Source organism: Pituophis catenifer, unplaced genomic scaffold, assembly GCF_029215685.1.
Source record: "Pituophis catenifer annectens isolate HBS135680 unplaced genomic scaffold, rPitCat1.0.hap2 SCAF_5, whole genome shotgun sequence".
NCBI classification, from domain to species: Eukaryota; Metazoa; Chordata; class Lepidosauria; order Squamata; family Colubridae; genus Pituophis; species Pituophis catenifer.
The window spans coordinates 18,617,903-18,632,828 of record NW_027256885.1 but is presented as its reverse complement, the minus strand read 5'-3'; positions in this window follow the sequence as shown (position 1 = coordinate 18,632,828).

The window sequence follows — 14,926 nt, the reverse complement described above, 5'->3', positions numbered from 1 at the left end:
TGCCACATGTCCACCTCCCCCTCCTCCATATAATCAAAACGGAGCTGGAGCTGTGGGTGGAATCAATGGGGCAGCTGGGAGCAGTGAGGGAGAAAGTTCAGCAACGCGGCAATATCAGCCGTTGAAAAGGGAAGTGGATGAATTATCTGTAACTGTTAGACAGAAGCAACCCACTGCCCCCCCCCCCCCATTACATGGTCACAGACAAAGAGAATGCTTCCTTTAAGGGAAATGCCTAATGGTACTACTGGAGCAGGAATGCCTGTTACAACATTTGTGAATGTGCCTTTAACATCCTCTGATTTAAGAAATTATAAAACAAGTATGCCGTCTTTGCAGGCAGATCCTATTAAGTTATCTGAATCATTGGATCTGTTCCTGGGACCTAATCTGTATACTTTTGCAGAATTGCAGCACATTTTGGGTTATTTGTTCTCCCCAGAGGACAGGTCACAAATTAGGAAAGCAGCTATGGCTTATTGGGATAAAACTCAAGTAGGGGCTTCTCAGCCAGTTGCTGCTGAAACTAAGTTTCCATTAGTTGATCCTGGTTGGAATAATAATGATTTAGCTGACTGGGAGCAAATGGATGATCTGAAGTGGATAATACTTCAGGGAGTCAGGACAGCTGTACCTCAAGGGAAAAATGTTACTAAAGCCTTTGAGGTGGAACAGCTGAGAGATGAAACACCGTCTGTGTTTCTGGAACGAATTAAGGACAATTTAAATAAGTACTCTGGTCTTTCTTCTGAAACACCAGCTTATGAGTCCTTAATGAAAATGCAGTTTGTGACAAAAGCATGGCCAGACATCAAAAAGAAGATACAGAAAATTGATGACTGGGCTAATTCTGATATTACCGTTTTGTTGAAAGATGCTCAAAAGGTTTATGTGAATAGGGATGAAGCAAAGACTAGGCAGAAGAGTCAGATGATGGTGTCTGTGTTAAAGGCTGCAAATAAGCCAGCAGACAGGAAAGAGGGGGGTGGCAGAGGAAAGGGTTTTATGAAATCGCCATCCACTGTAAAACAGCAACAGCAACAACAGCGTCCTGGACTAGGGAGAGATTTCCTCCAGTGGAGAAAGCCTGGAATTGGTGTTGGTGTTGGTGGACCGGGAAGTAGAAAGTGCTTTGCATGTGGCAAGGAGGGGCATTTTGCGAGAAATTGTCCTGAAAAGAGAAGATCCCAGAGGTTGGAACAGCGCCTCTATACCCTTATGGGAGAAGAGGATGATTAGTGGGGTCAGGGGCTTTTGATAGCAGGGTCCCACCAAGAGCCCTTGATAAATTTATTTGTGGGACCAGAGGAGGAGGATCATGTGTTCTTAATAGATACAGCTGCCACCAGAACTTCTATTTGCCAATTTCCTAGCGGGGTGCATCCAACTGGGGCAACAATAAAGATAAGAGGGGTCAAAGGCATACCTTTTGATGTGCCGTTGATAAAAAACATGAAACTGAGGTATGGAAAACGTATTATACATTTAGATGTGATACTTGTACCAGAAGCAGGTATTAATCTGCTTGGGAGAGATGCACTGTCTCTTCTGGGATGTGAGCTTAAGTTTCCCAATGTTGATTCCACCGTGAATGTATTGACTGAGGAACAGGAAAGGAACATTGACCCGATAGTTTGGGAAATGGAAGGGAATAGGGGTGTCCTGGATATCCCTCCATTGAAAGTAACTTTAAAGGAGTTCCAGTAAAAATTAAGCAATATAATATACCAACAGAATTGAGGAGAGAGTTGAAACCAGTAATAGAGAAATTGTTGGCGGATGGGTTGATTGAACCTACTATGTCTCAGTATAACACACCCATCTTACCTGTACGAAAGCCAGATGGGTCAATTCGCGTAGTTCACGACTTGAGACGAGTTAACCTGTTAGTTGCCAGCCGACATTCAGTTGTGACTAACCCCTATACTTTGCTCAGTCGGATACCACATTGTCATAAATATTTTAGTGTAATAGATTTGAAGGATGCTTTCTGGACATGTCCCTTAGTGGAGGAGTTTAGGGATATTTTTGCTTTTGAATGGGCTGATCCTGATACCCATAGAAACCAGCAATATAGATGGTGTGTTTTGCCACAGGGATTTCTGGAGAGTCCAAACTTGTTTGGGCAGATGTTGGAACAAGTATTAGCGAGGTTTTGTGCTCCTAATGGTATTCAGGTGTTGCAGTATGTGGATGATTTGTTATCTGGAGAAAAGAAAGGTGAGGTTGAGGAAGGAACGAATGCTTTGCTGAATTTTTTAGGTAGGAATGGCTTGCGGGTGTCTAAGAGGAAACTCCAGTATGTAGAACTGGAAGTTAAGTATTTAGGACATTTGATAAGCCAAGGAAGTAAAAGAATAAATCCTGAGTGAATAGAAGGCATACTAACCCAACCATTGCCAAAAACAAAGAAGGAGGTTAGGAAATTGCTTGGTTTGATGGGGTATTGTAGATTGTGGATAGATGACTACACAGATAATGTTCAGTTTTTATATGATAAGTTAGTAGAAGAGGAACCATTGTTCTATCCCCGTCCCCACACACACACCAACAGCCAGCCGGGGGTTAAAGAATTACTTGGCACACACAAGGTTCGTTATCAGGAACTTGGCAGCAATACGATAACCGTCTGCCAAGTGCTTTACTTCAAGAAGAGGGAGTTTTCCTCCACCAGATAAACACCAACAAATACACACAGTTTTCAAAAACAGTCCAGCTCAAACAGAAACCTTCAGCAGATTCAGGTGTTGTACAAAGTGACTAGCCAGAAGTTAGCTTTGTCCGTCACAGAGTCTAAATGGCCACCACACTCTCTTATATAGCCTGTGGGGTGTGGTCCAGTGACTCAGCTTAATCCTTGGCACGCCTCCACATCTGCTGCAAACGTTTATCTCGCCTTCGTTGGCGTGGATCCAGGAACGACGTATCACCGTCATCACTGTCATCAGAGACACCTGGCTCCTGGCCAATCTCCTCTCCCTCGGCAGACACCTGAGGTGTCAGGTATAAATGCCTCGCCTCAGATTCAGGGCTAGAGGCAGAGGGGCTGGACAAGCCAGCCCCCAAGGTCCACCCTAACCCAATAACCCCTCCTTACCTTAGCCACGCCCAGGGGGTACTTAAGGGTCAGCCATGCGGTCCTGCTTCAGTTCCAGACTTGTACCTGTAATGATAAGATGCTTAATTAATAAACAATATCTGATTTAATGAATACCTGCTTATGGAGTTATTGGGCACGATCCTTGAACACATTTAACATAATGGTAGCAGAGGATGGTTTGACAGCCCAATCCTAATACTCCACAACATGCAAAGGACCACGACAGACAGGGTGAATACCAGGGCATTCACCAAGAAGATGGCAGAACGGCCTGCCCAACCTGAAACCATGCAAGGAGAGGCACCCGAGACGAGCGGCCTACTCCACCACCCATGCACCCCGGTCAGAAGCGACGAGGGGTGGAAGAAACACGAGACCTCAAAAGGAGAAAAACACGACCTAAAGATAAAACTTCTGGAGCTGATAGATTTGTCACAAAGCAACACCGACCTCATCGCGGAACTCCGAAGCCTGGTCAAAGGCTGCGAAGCAGCGAGTGAGGAAGATGAAGACGAATCCGACTACAGCGACGAAGATGCGGTAAGGGAGGACTTCCCCCACCAGAAACCCACCGAAAAGGCCGAAGGAGACTTCACGCCCTTTTTACGGCGGCCATCTTGGGAGGCGGCGTCATCAAAAATGGCCGACCACCCACCAATAGATTCCCGAGATTTAAATCTCATGGCGGGAATCGGGGCCTACCCAAAAGTAGCCGACCAAAACTACTACAAAAAATACAAAAAACAAGAAAGCCCAAAGCCAAAACCTACAGGCTCGCCTACCGAGCCCGAAGTCAACCAAGACGTCGAACTAATTACCGCGGCCCTGGGGAATAAAATGAAACTGCCGAACACACACCCCGGCGCTAGGCCAAAACGCAAAGGGGACCCTAGCGCGAAGAGGGCTGACACCGGCACCCACCCTGGGGAACTGACCGCTTCCGCATGGACCCAGGGCCACCCAGAGCTCCCAAGGAGCCTCCCCTTAAAAACGGGACACCGAAGGCGATGGGACTACTCACCGGACCGACGACCGGGACCAGATCCATGGCTCACGGGGCCATCCGCAGGCAGGGGACGTCCATCGGTGGGCAGGGGACTCGGCCCGACACCCGGAGGCGACACCCACACAAGGCCGGGCCATCCGGGACCATTCGCGGCCCCAACGAGACTTCCGACATCCACCGACGATCCTCACCGCTTCCCGAGGCTCCAGACGACGATCCGCGACGATCCCGAGCAAGTGAGGCTGACCAAGAAGGAACCGGAGGCCCATCCGGAAGGTTGGGGCCTTCACCCGGGAGCTGCAGAGACGAGCTCCTCACTCCACGGCGGCTGGGCAGAAATGAACCTCACGCATGCGCAACACATCCCTGTAAGAGAAACGGAACAAGACATAGAGCTACACCGACGCAAGCACATAGAGACAAGTCAGTTCAGACTTGCCACAGTCGTTCCTCTGCCTTATTGCGAGTACCCTTATGTGAGGAACCATGGACAGCGACATAATGTAAGTAATTTAACTTACAATTCAGGGAATTTGCCAAGTGACTTTCCCAAACTAAGACTAGATGGGGAGAATTTCCTGGACTGGAACCAGCAACTCCAGATCACCCTGCTAAAGGAAGATCTATTATCCCTAGTCATAGACCCCCCAGAAAAACCCTGGACTTTTGAATTAGATTGCATCCACCATAAAGCATACTGCATTGTCATTGCCAGCATTACCCCCAGTATTTACCCCAGCATTAACCACCACTTGACTGCCCTGGAGGTGATACAGAGGATGCACAAACTATTTTACTGCCAAAGCGTAGCAAGCACCACCAGGTTATCCAGGGAATTCTACGCCACCAAACTTAAAGCAGGGACCCCAATGAGCGAGCATTTATTGTCTCTAAATACGACCAGAGCTCAGCTGACACAAAGGGGGGAGGTCATAAGTGAGAGGACCATGATAAGCATCATTGTAAATTCCTTAGACCCCAGCTGGGACACATTTATCACGCAGATAGACAACCTAGGGTCAGGGAAACTCTCACTGGAATTACTAACGAGCAAACTAATAGCTGAAGACAGCATTAGGAAAGACCGCTCACTAAGCCGCAGGGAGCAAAGACCCAGCAGAAAGGCTGAGCCACAGGGTAGGAATTACAATAACGCAGAATGTCACATATGCGGGTCAAAAAACCATTATAAAAGGGACTGCCCTAGAAACACAGGGGACAGGGATAGGTCACATAGAAGGGACAGACCAGAACAAAGGACAAGGCACGCTAGCGGACGCTCACCAGAGGACAGACACAGGCGTAGGGATTCCCCTAGCCCCAGGGACAGGAGAAACCACAGGGACAGCTCCAGGGAGAGCCAGACTGGATCTCTATATGGCATAGGAGATCAAGAGTGACACATAGGCCAGGACAGGGAGGAAGGCACATGGCTGCTGGACTCAGGGGCCACAAACCATACCACTTATGACCGTAACTTGCTAACCTCATTTACAGAAGAGAGTTTTATAATAAAAGTGGCCAATCAGAACAATGTGCAAGTAACAGGCAAAGGTAACGCACACGTGCCAGGGGTAGGAGTAGTACAAGGAGTGCTATTAGTGCCAAATATACCCTATAACATCCTTGCCACTCTAAAACTAAGCAAGGACAACAATGTCGAGGTGACATTCAAGGAAGGAAAGGCGCAGGTTACTAGAGGGGGCAAAAGAATAGGGAAAGTAGTAATCAGTGGGGAACTGCCATTCTTCCAACCAGTCAGGGACAAGCAGCCAGAGGTAAACAATCACCAGAAGGTCAAACCCGACAACCCAGACTACACAAGTGGAGAAGTAGAGGGGGTTAGTCACGCACACACCACTGATGACACAAGTAAGCAGGGGACTCCCAGGGGAGGAAAGCCAGCAATAGGTAAGCCAATGCATGACAACTGTGCCCACCTGTTACACAGAAGACTAGGACACAATAGTTTCCCTGTGGTGCAGAAAATGATGGAATGCTCTGAAGGTGTAAAAATAAAGGATTGTGAGAACTATCTCGAGTGTTCTATTTGTAAGAGCTCTAAATTAAAAACCAAACCTAGGCCCAAAAAGTCAGTATGCACAAGTAATTCTATCTTCCAACTCATACATATGGACCTAGTGGGACCACTAAGACCCTCCATCAAATATAGGAAGAGGTACTTCCTGACCATAGTGGATGATTTCAGCCGCTATGGCTTCGTATACACGCTAAAACACAAGAGCGAAGTATTCCAAAAATTTAAGGAATTCTACGCAAGGGTGGAGACACAACATGACACCAAGATCAGGCAAATAATGACAGACCGGGGGTCTGAATTTTTATCAAGTGACTTCTTGCAATGGCTAAAGACACGCGGGATAGTCCACTACATCCATTTTCCGCCTTTCAAAATGGCATGGTAGAACGAAAAAACAGGACACTGCAGACCATGATGAAGTGCGCACTAGAGGATGCCGGCCTAGGGCAGCATTTCTGGTCAGAAGCACTCATTTATTCGAACTACACTTTGAACAGGTTATGGACCAGCGTACTAAATAAAACTCCATACGAGTTAATGTACCAAAGGAAACCACAGGTGTCACACTTACACATATTCGGGGTCACAGCAGATGTGCACATCCCCAAACAATTGAGACATAAGGGAGACAGGGTATCCAGAAGACTGAGGTTCATGGGGTATGAACCAGGAACGAAGGGATATAGGTTCATAGACAGCAATAACAATTTTGTGATATCATGAACAGCTGTCTTTCACGAAAACGCCAACTGGTCCAAGATACACCTCAACAAGGTGTCCCTTAGCAAGGACGGACCAGGGGATGATCAAAGGGGGAAAAAGCACCAAACAGAAAAGGGTACAGAGCAGGGAAAGAGCAAACCCAAGAGATAGGAAATACCTGTGAAGGGGTGGAAAGAAAACCACCCACACATCAAAGTGGACTCACTCACCGAGAAAGAAGCTAGGTACATGCATGACACAGAAACACCCCCAGACAGGCCAATCAGGGCAAACAGGGGCAAAAAGCCAGAAAGATTAGGGGACTACGTGTTATCCCTCCACACTAACCAACTAACCCCCAACACATATGAGGACGTATTGAAGTTACCAGATGAGGAAAGAGAAAAATGGGAACAAGCCATGGAGAGGAAAATGGACAGCCTGAGGGAACTAAACGTATATACTCCCTCTAAAGTCCCAATAGGAAAGACGACCATAGGCACCAGGTGGGTCTACAAAATTAAAACACTAGAGGGAAACAAAGCACTCTACAAGGCTAGGCTGGTGGCACAGGGGTTCGCCCAAAAATACCCTGATGATTACACGGAGACGTATTCCCCCACAGTCAGGGCTGAAAGCGTAAAATGTGCGTTGGTTATTGCATCACTACTTGGGTTAGAAGTACATCAATTCGACGTGCAGACCGCTTATCTGCACGCCGAGCTCGATAAGGAGATATACGTGAGAGCGCCACCTAGCCAAAACACCAGGAAGGGAGAAACCTGGATCCTAAACCGGAGCTTGTATGGACTCAAACAGTCAGGGAAACGTTGGTACGAGTGCCTATCCAAGACATTGAAGTCCATGGGATTCTCAGCCACCTCGGCCGACAACTGCTTCTTCACCAAGAAGTCAGACAGTTCCCTCGAGTACGTTTTGATATACGTGGACGATATATTGTATATCGGTGGCCAGTCTGGCAAATGTAATGACTTTGCCAGTGAACTAGGAAAACATTTTACACTAAAAATATTGGGTAAGGTAGATAAATACTTGGGAGTGCAAATCACAAAAACCGACAGAGGTTTCCAACTGTCACAGAAGGACAAGATTTTAGAACTAATACATAAGTGCAACATGACAAACGCCAAGGGGTGTGAAACACCAATGCAACCAGACTTCTTGAAGGACATGTATAATGAAGCTGAGGAGTTCAAGGACAACACATTATACAGATCCACCATAGGCTCCCTATTATACATTGCAAACTGGACTAGGCCAGACATCGCCCTGCCAGTTAACCTGCTATCACGACATGTAGGTAAACCCACCGTGTACCACTGGGAAGCCATCAAGAGGGTACTGAGGTACCTAAAGCAGAGCTCCGATGCTTGCCTATCATTAGAACCCGAGAACAATACAACACCCACACTCACGTGCTATGCAGACGCTGACTGGGATGGGGATGTGAAATGCAGAAAGAGTACTTCAGGTTATGTATTCTTTCTAAACAACAGCCCAGTACATTGGTACACAGGCAAACAGGATCTGGTGGCCACATCCACAACAGAGGCCGAATATATTTGTTTGTCCAAGGCCGCCAACAACCTGGTCTGGTTTGATGACCTGCTCGCAGACATATGGGCCGAACCGAACTATCCTATCATCATGCACGAGGACAATAAAGCCGCTATGGAAATATCTAAGGCTGAAGCAGTGGGTCAAAGGTCGAGGCATATCGACATAAAATACAAACACGTTAGACAGTTCGCAAGCATAGGATTCATAAGAGTTATACATTGTGACACAGAAGAACAAACAGCGGACATTCTAACCAAACCATTGCAAAATAAACAGCACACGTATTTAACATCAAAATTAGGTGTCCTCTTGAAAAGGGCACCTCAGGTATGCACCACACAAGAACACCTCGGCCAGGCATTTAGAGGGGGTTTTGTCAGGTATAAATGCCTCGCCTCAGATTCAGGGCTAGAGGCAGAGGGGCTGGACAAGCCAGCCCCCAAGGTCCACCCTAACCCAATAACCCCTCCTTACCTTAGCCACGCCCAGGGGGTACTTAAGGGTCAGCCATGCGGTCCTGCTTCAGTTCCAGACTTGTACCTGTAATGATAAGATGCTTAATTAATAAACAATATCTGATTTAATGAATACCTGCTTATGGAGTTATTGGGCACGATCCTTGAACACATTTATCATGAGGCATAGCCAGAGAGGAGGGGCCTGGAGAGGGAGGCCTGGCCGGCTCCTCTCCTTCATGTTCGGAGCCTTCTCCCTCCAATAAAATGGGCTCGGGGGTCGGAGCCACAACAACCATGGACGGCTGTATGGAAAGATGGTGATGAGGCTAAATTAGAAGATTTAAAGAAAGCATTGATTCAGGCTCCAGTATTGAGCTTGCCAGATTTGAAAAAACCTTTTCACTTGTTTGTAGCTGTGGAGGATGGTATTGCTAAGGGGGTTTTAGCTCAGGCTTGGGCTGGTAAGAAAAAACCTATAGCATTTCTATCTAAATTGATGGATCCGGTAGTGAGAGGTTAGCCCTTGTGTGTGCAAGCTGTAGCGGCAACTGCTATATTGGTAGAGGAAAGTCGAAAGTTGACATTTGGTGGTACATTGGTTGTGAGTAGTCCACATCAGGTTAGGACAATTTTGATGCAAAAAGCCCAACGATGGCTTACAAATGCAAGACTTTTGAAATATGAGGTAATTTTACTATCCCAGGAGAATTTGATCCTTTCTACTGATCGGAATTTGAATCTGGCAGAATTCTTGTCAGGGGAGAGGAAGGAATGGGATAATATAGAGCATGATTGTGTAGAAGCTATTGATTTGCAAACGAAGGTCCGAGAAGATTTAGAGGATAGTCCATTAGAGGGCGGTATTAACCTATTTATTGATGGCTCTTCTCAGGTTGAAAATGGAAAGAGAATGAATGGTTATGCAGTTGTGAACGGGGACACTACTGAGATATTAGAAGCTAGAAAGTTACCGTCTGAATGGTCAGCACAGACATGTGAAGTTTTTGCTTTACTGCAGGCCTTGCAAATACTAACCAATGAAGTCGGAAACATTTATACTGATTCAAAGTATGCTTATGGTATTTTACATACTTTTGGTAAAATCTGGATTGAACGGGGATTGAGTTCTAGTAAGGGGAAGGAAATAAAACAAGTTGACCTGATAACAGCTGTTTTAAAGGCAGCTGAAGGCCCTACCAAGCTTGCTATTATACATGTTGAAGCACATAAGAAGGGGACTTCGAAATTAATTGTGGGAAATAACATGGCAGATAGAGCGGCTAAAGAGGCAGTTTTGGGAGGAGAAGCACTAATGATTTTAGTTCCTGCATTAACCTTTGATGTAACTCCAGTATTTACAGCTGATGAGGAACAACAAATGGTGAATGAGGGGGTGCGTCAGGTGAATGGAAAATGGATAACTAAAGAAGGAGTGCAAGTTCTTAACAAAGCAGTGATGCAGAATGTGATTGAACATGTGCATGAGGGAACTCATTGGGGAACGCAAGCACTTATTGATTTTATTAAACATACATATGTATGTAGGAGTATGTATACAATAGCTATGCAAATACTACGGAAGTGCATACATTGTGTGAGAATTAATAAGAAAGTTATGCGGAAACAACCAATGGGAGGTAGGGACCTAGCTGTTTGGCCTTTTCAACGTATCCAAGTGGATTATACGGAGATGCCAGTGGTTGGGACCCTTAAATATTTATTAGTTATAGTGGATCATTTGTCTGGATGGGTTGAAGCTTTTCCTTATGCAAGGGCAAATGCCCAAATGACTGTTAAAATTATATTATTTATTTATTTATTTATTTATTTATTTATTTATTTATTTATTTATTTAATTTTATTTCTATACCGCCCTTCTCCTGCGGGACTCAGGGCGGTGTACAGCCAAGATAAAACATAGCATATAAAATTTAAAAAACATTTTAAAAAACAATTAAATAATTTTGGCCCAAGTTTATAACAAACCAATTAAAACCGAATTCAAATTAAAAACGGAGAGGATCAAGCCAGCCCAGCTAGATGGAATAAGTGTGTTTTCAGGGCCTGACGAAAAGTCCGGAGGTCTGATATCGTGCGTATCTCAGGGGGCAGGTCATTCCAGAGGGCAGGTGCTGCCAAAGAGAAGGCTTTCCCCCTGGGGGTCGCCAGCCGGCACTGTCTGGCTGACGGCACCCTGAGGAGGCCCACTCTGTGCGAGCGAACCGGTCGGTGGGAGGCTATTGGCGGCAGAAGGCGGTCTCGCAAATACCCCGGCCCTAAGCCATGGAGCGCTTTAAAGGTGGTCACCAACACCCTGAAGCACACCCAGAAGACCACAGGAAGCCAGTGCAGCTCACGCAGGAAATGTGTTATATGTGAGCGCCCCGTCTCTCCCATAATCCCCCGCGCGGCCACATTCTGGACCAACTGCAGCCTCCGGGTGCACCCCAAGGGGAGCCCCATGTAGATAGCAATGCAGTAGTCCAGGCGGGAAGTGACAAGTGCTTGAGTGACCGTGCGTAGGGAGTCCCGATCTAGAAAGGGTCGCAACTGACGTATCAGGCGAACCTGATAAAAAGCCCCCCTGGCCACGGCCGTCATATGCTCTTCTAAAGACAGCCGTGCATCCAGGAGGACGCCTAAGTTGCGAGCCCTCTCTGTGGGGGCCAGTGATTCGCCCCCAATAGCCAGTGATGGCACCAGCTGGCTATATCGGGACGCCGGAAGCCACAGCCACTCGGTCTTGGAAGGGTTGAGTTGGAGCCTGTTTCTCCCCATCCAGGCCCGCATGGCCTCCAGGCACTGGGACATCACTTCAACGGCATCGTTGGGGTGGCCTGGGGTGGAGATGTACAGCTGGGTGTCGTCAGCGTACTGATGGAACTCCACCCCAAAGCCACGGATGATCTCACCCAGCGGCTTTACATAAATGTTGAACAGAAGGGGCGATAGGACCGACCCTTGTGGCACCCCACAAACAAGGCGCCTTGGGGTCGACCGCTGCCCCCCTGTCAACACGGATTGCGACCGGTCAGAGAGGTAGGAGGAGAACCACCGCAAAATGGTGGCCCCCACCCCCAACCCCTTCAACCGGTGCAACATGATACCATGGTCGATGGTATCAAAAGACACTGAGAGGTCTAACAGGACCAGGATAGAGGAACAACCCCTATCCCGAGCCCTCCAGAGATCATCCACCAATGCGACCAATGCCGTTTCCGTGCTGTGCCCAGGCCAGAAGCCAGACTGGAGCGGGTCTAGATAGACAGCTTCATCCAGGTACTGGGGAAGCTGCCGCGCCACCACACTCTCAACAACCTTCGCAACGAAGCAAAGGTTGGAGACTGGACGGTAGTTAGCCAAAATAGCCGGATCCAGGGAGGGCTTCTTGAGGGCTTCTTTCAAAGTGGCCAGCAGGACCCCCTCACTCAAAGAAGCGTTAACAATCCTCTGGAGCCAGCCTCGTGTAACCTCCCGGGAAGCCAGTACCAACCAGGAGGGGCACGGGTCCAATAAACATGTGGTCGCGTTCAGCCATCCCAGGATTCTGTCCATGTCCTCGGGAGCCACAGGATCAAACTCCTCCCAGATAACACTCTCAAGACCTGCCTCAGTCATCCCGTCCGGACTTACCCAGTCAGAGGCCAGGCCTTCCCGAATCTGAGCGATCTTGTCATACAGATATTGCACAAAATCCTCAGCTCGACCCTGCAAGGGATCATCCCGCGCTTCCAGATGGAGGAGGGAGCGGGTCACCCTAAACAGGGCGGCTGGGCGATTATCTGATGACGCAACACGAGTGGCAAAATAGCTAGATTTCGCCGCTTTTATCGCCACTAGGTAGGTCTTAATATGAGACCTCACCAGTGTTTGGTCGGATTCGGAGCGGCTGGTCCTCCAACTACTCTCCAGGCGTCTTTTCCGGCGCTTCATCTCCCTCAGCTCCTCGGAGAACCAAGGAGCTAGGTGAGTTCGGTGCCGGGTCAGAGGCCGCAAAGGCACGACGCGGTCCAAAGCCCCGGCGGCCACACTATCCCAGGTGGCCACCAGGTCTTCAGCCAAGTCATGAGCCAGAGTCTCAGGGAATGGCCCAAGCTCCATCTGGAACCTATCAGGATCCATCAGGCGCCTGGGGCGGAACCACCTGGTCGGTCCCGCCTCCTTGCAGCGAGGTGCAGTGGTTAGAAAGTCCAGTCGAAGGAGCGAGTGGTCAGACCATGACAAGGGTTCGATGACTATATCCCCTGTATCAAGGCCACTCGACCACTGACCAGAGACAAAAACTAAGTCCAGAGTGTGTCCACCTATGTGAGTAGGGTCATGAATTAACTGAGTAAGGTCCATGGCCATCATGGAAGCCATGAACTCTTGAGCCACCTCAGGCGTTTCACCGATAGATGGCAGGTTGAAATCCCCCATGACTAAAAGTCTGGCAGCTCGGGCAGGGCCGTTGCCACGTGGCAGGGAGCCAGGTACGTGATCAACAAGCCCATCTGTACTCCACGGCCCCACTTCACAAAAAGGGACTCACATCCAGCTATCTGTGGAACAGTGGTCTCCCTCGGATCAAGACCTTCCTTTATAATAACCGCCATGCCCCCGCCCCTGCCCTGAGCTCTCGGCTGATGGAATGCATGGAAGCCTGATGGGCACATATCTACGAGGGGAACTCCCCCCTCCTGGCCCAACCAGGTCTCCGTAATACCTGCCAGGTCCGCTCCCCCCTCTTGAATGAGATCACAAATGAGGGGGGCTTTATTTACCACGGACCTGGCATTGCACAACAGCAGCCGAAGGCTCAGGCCCTGAGAGTCTGAACAGCCTGGGGTGCGAGAAGGGCTATGGGGACCGGGGCGCACCACCGCTCGAAGATAGCGAGTGCGCGCCCCCACCACATGATACGGCCCCCTGCTCCCGCCATATCTGCCCCTCCCACTCAACGCATTGATGGAAAAGCCCTCAACAGAATGGACTCTAATGTCCCCCTTACCCCCGGAATCCGCACCCTCCGTGGCCCCACTGACAGCTGGGACCCCTCCCCCCGCGGGTTAACCCCCAAACCCACACAACCAATCAATTAGAACAATTGATACCACGATATGGTATAATTGAATCTATTGATAGTGATAGAGGCACACATTTTACAGCCCAGGTAATACAACAGGTAATGAATCAATTGGGAATTGATTGGCAATTTCATTTATCCCACAATCCAAAATCTTCGGGAAAAGCTGAGAGGGCTAACCAAACAATAAAATCTACATTAAAAAAATTAATGTTAGAACTTCAAATACCCTGGACGAAATTTTTGCCTTTAGCTCTGTTAAGAATGAGAACCAGTCCTAGGAAGGATGTGGGAATATCTCCATATGAAATGATGTTTAGATTGCCATATACGGGAAAGGTTGGAATGCCTAGAATAGAACTAAAAGATGTTTTTCTGCGAAAATATATACAAGGACTGTCCCAGTGTTTTTCTTTTTTAAGGTCCAAAGGACTATTGGCACAGACTCCACCTCTTGATTTCCAAGTACATGAGTACAAAAGCGGAGACTGGGTCCTGATAAAAGCTATTAAGGAGAGGAAATTGCAGCCGGTGTGGGAAGGACCATTCCAGGTGTTGTTAACTACTGAATCAGCAGTGAGAACCAAGGAATGAGGCTGGGTACATCATTCCAGAGTAAAGGGGCCGGTGGCTTCGCCTTACAGATGGACAGTTGCTACAGCACCTACAAATCCTCTTAAATTGACTTTTTGATGACAAACCAAAGACGATTGATAACCAACGGATGGAAGAAGAAATTTGCATTTGGCTGGGAGTGATAATAATCTTTATTGTGTTTTTGATTGTATTAAGAAAAGATATAATTGAATGGTGTAAATCAATGCTTTGGTATCCAGTGGATGTAAGTTCCTCACGATGGATTGACACTTTGGTGGTAAGATAATAAACTTTTTATCTTTCTGGAAAATAAACTGGGGGGGGGACCTAGTCCACTAGGAAGATGGGGTCTAGTGTGGTACTGTTTATTATACTG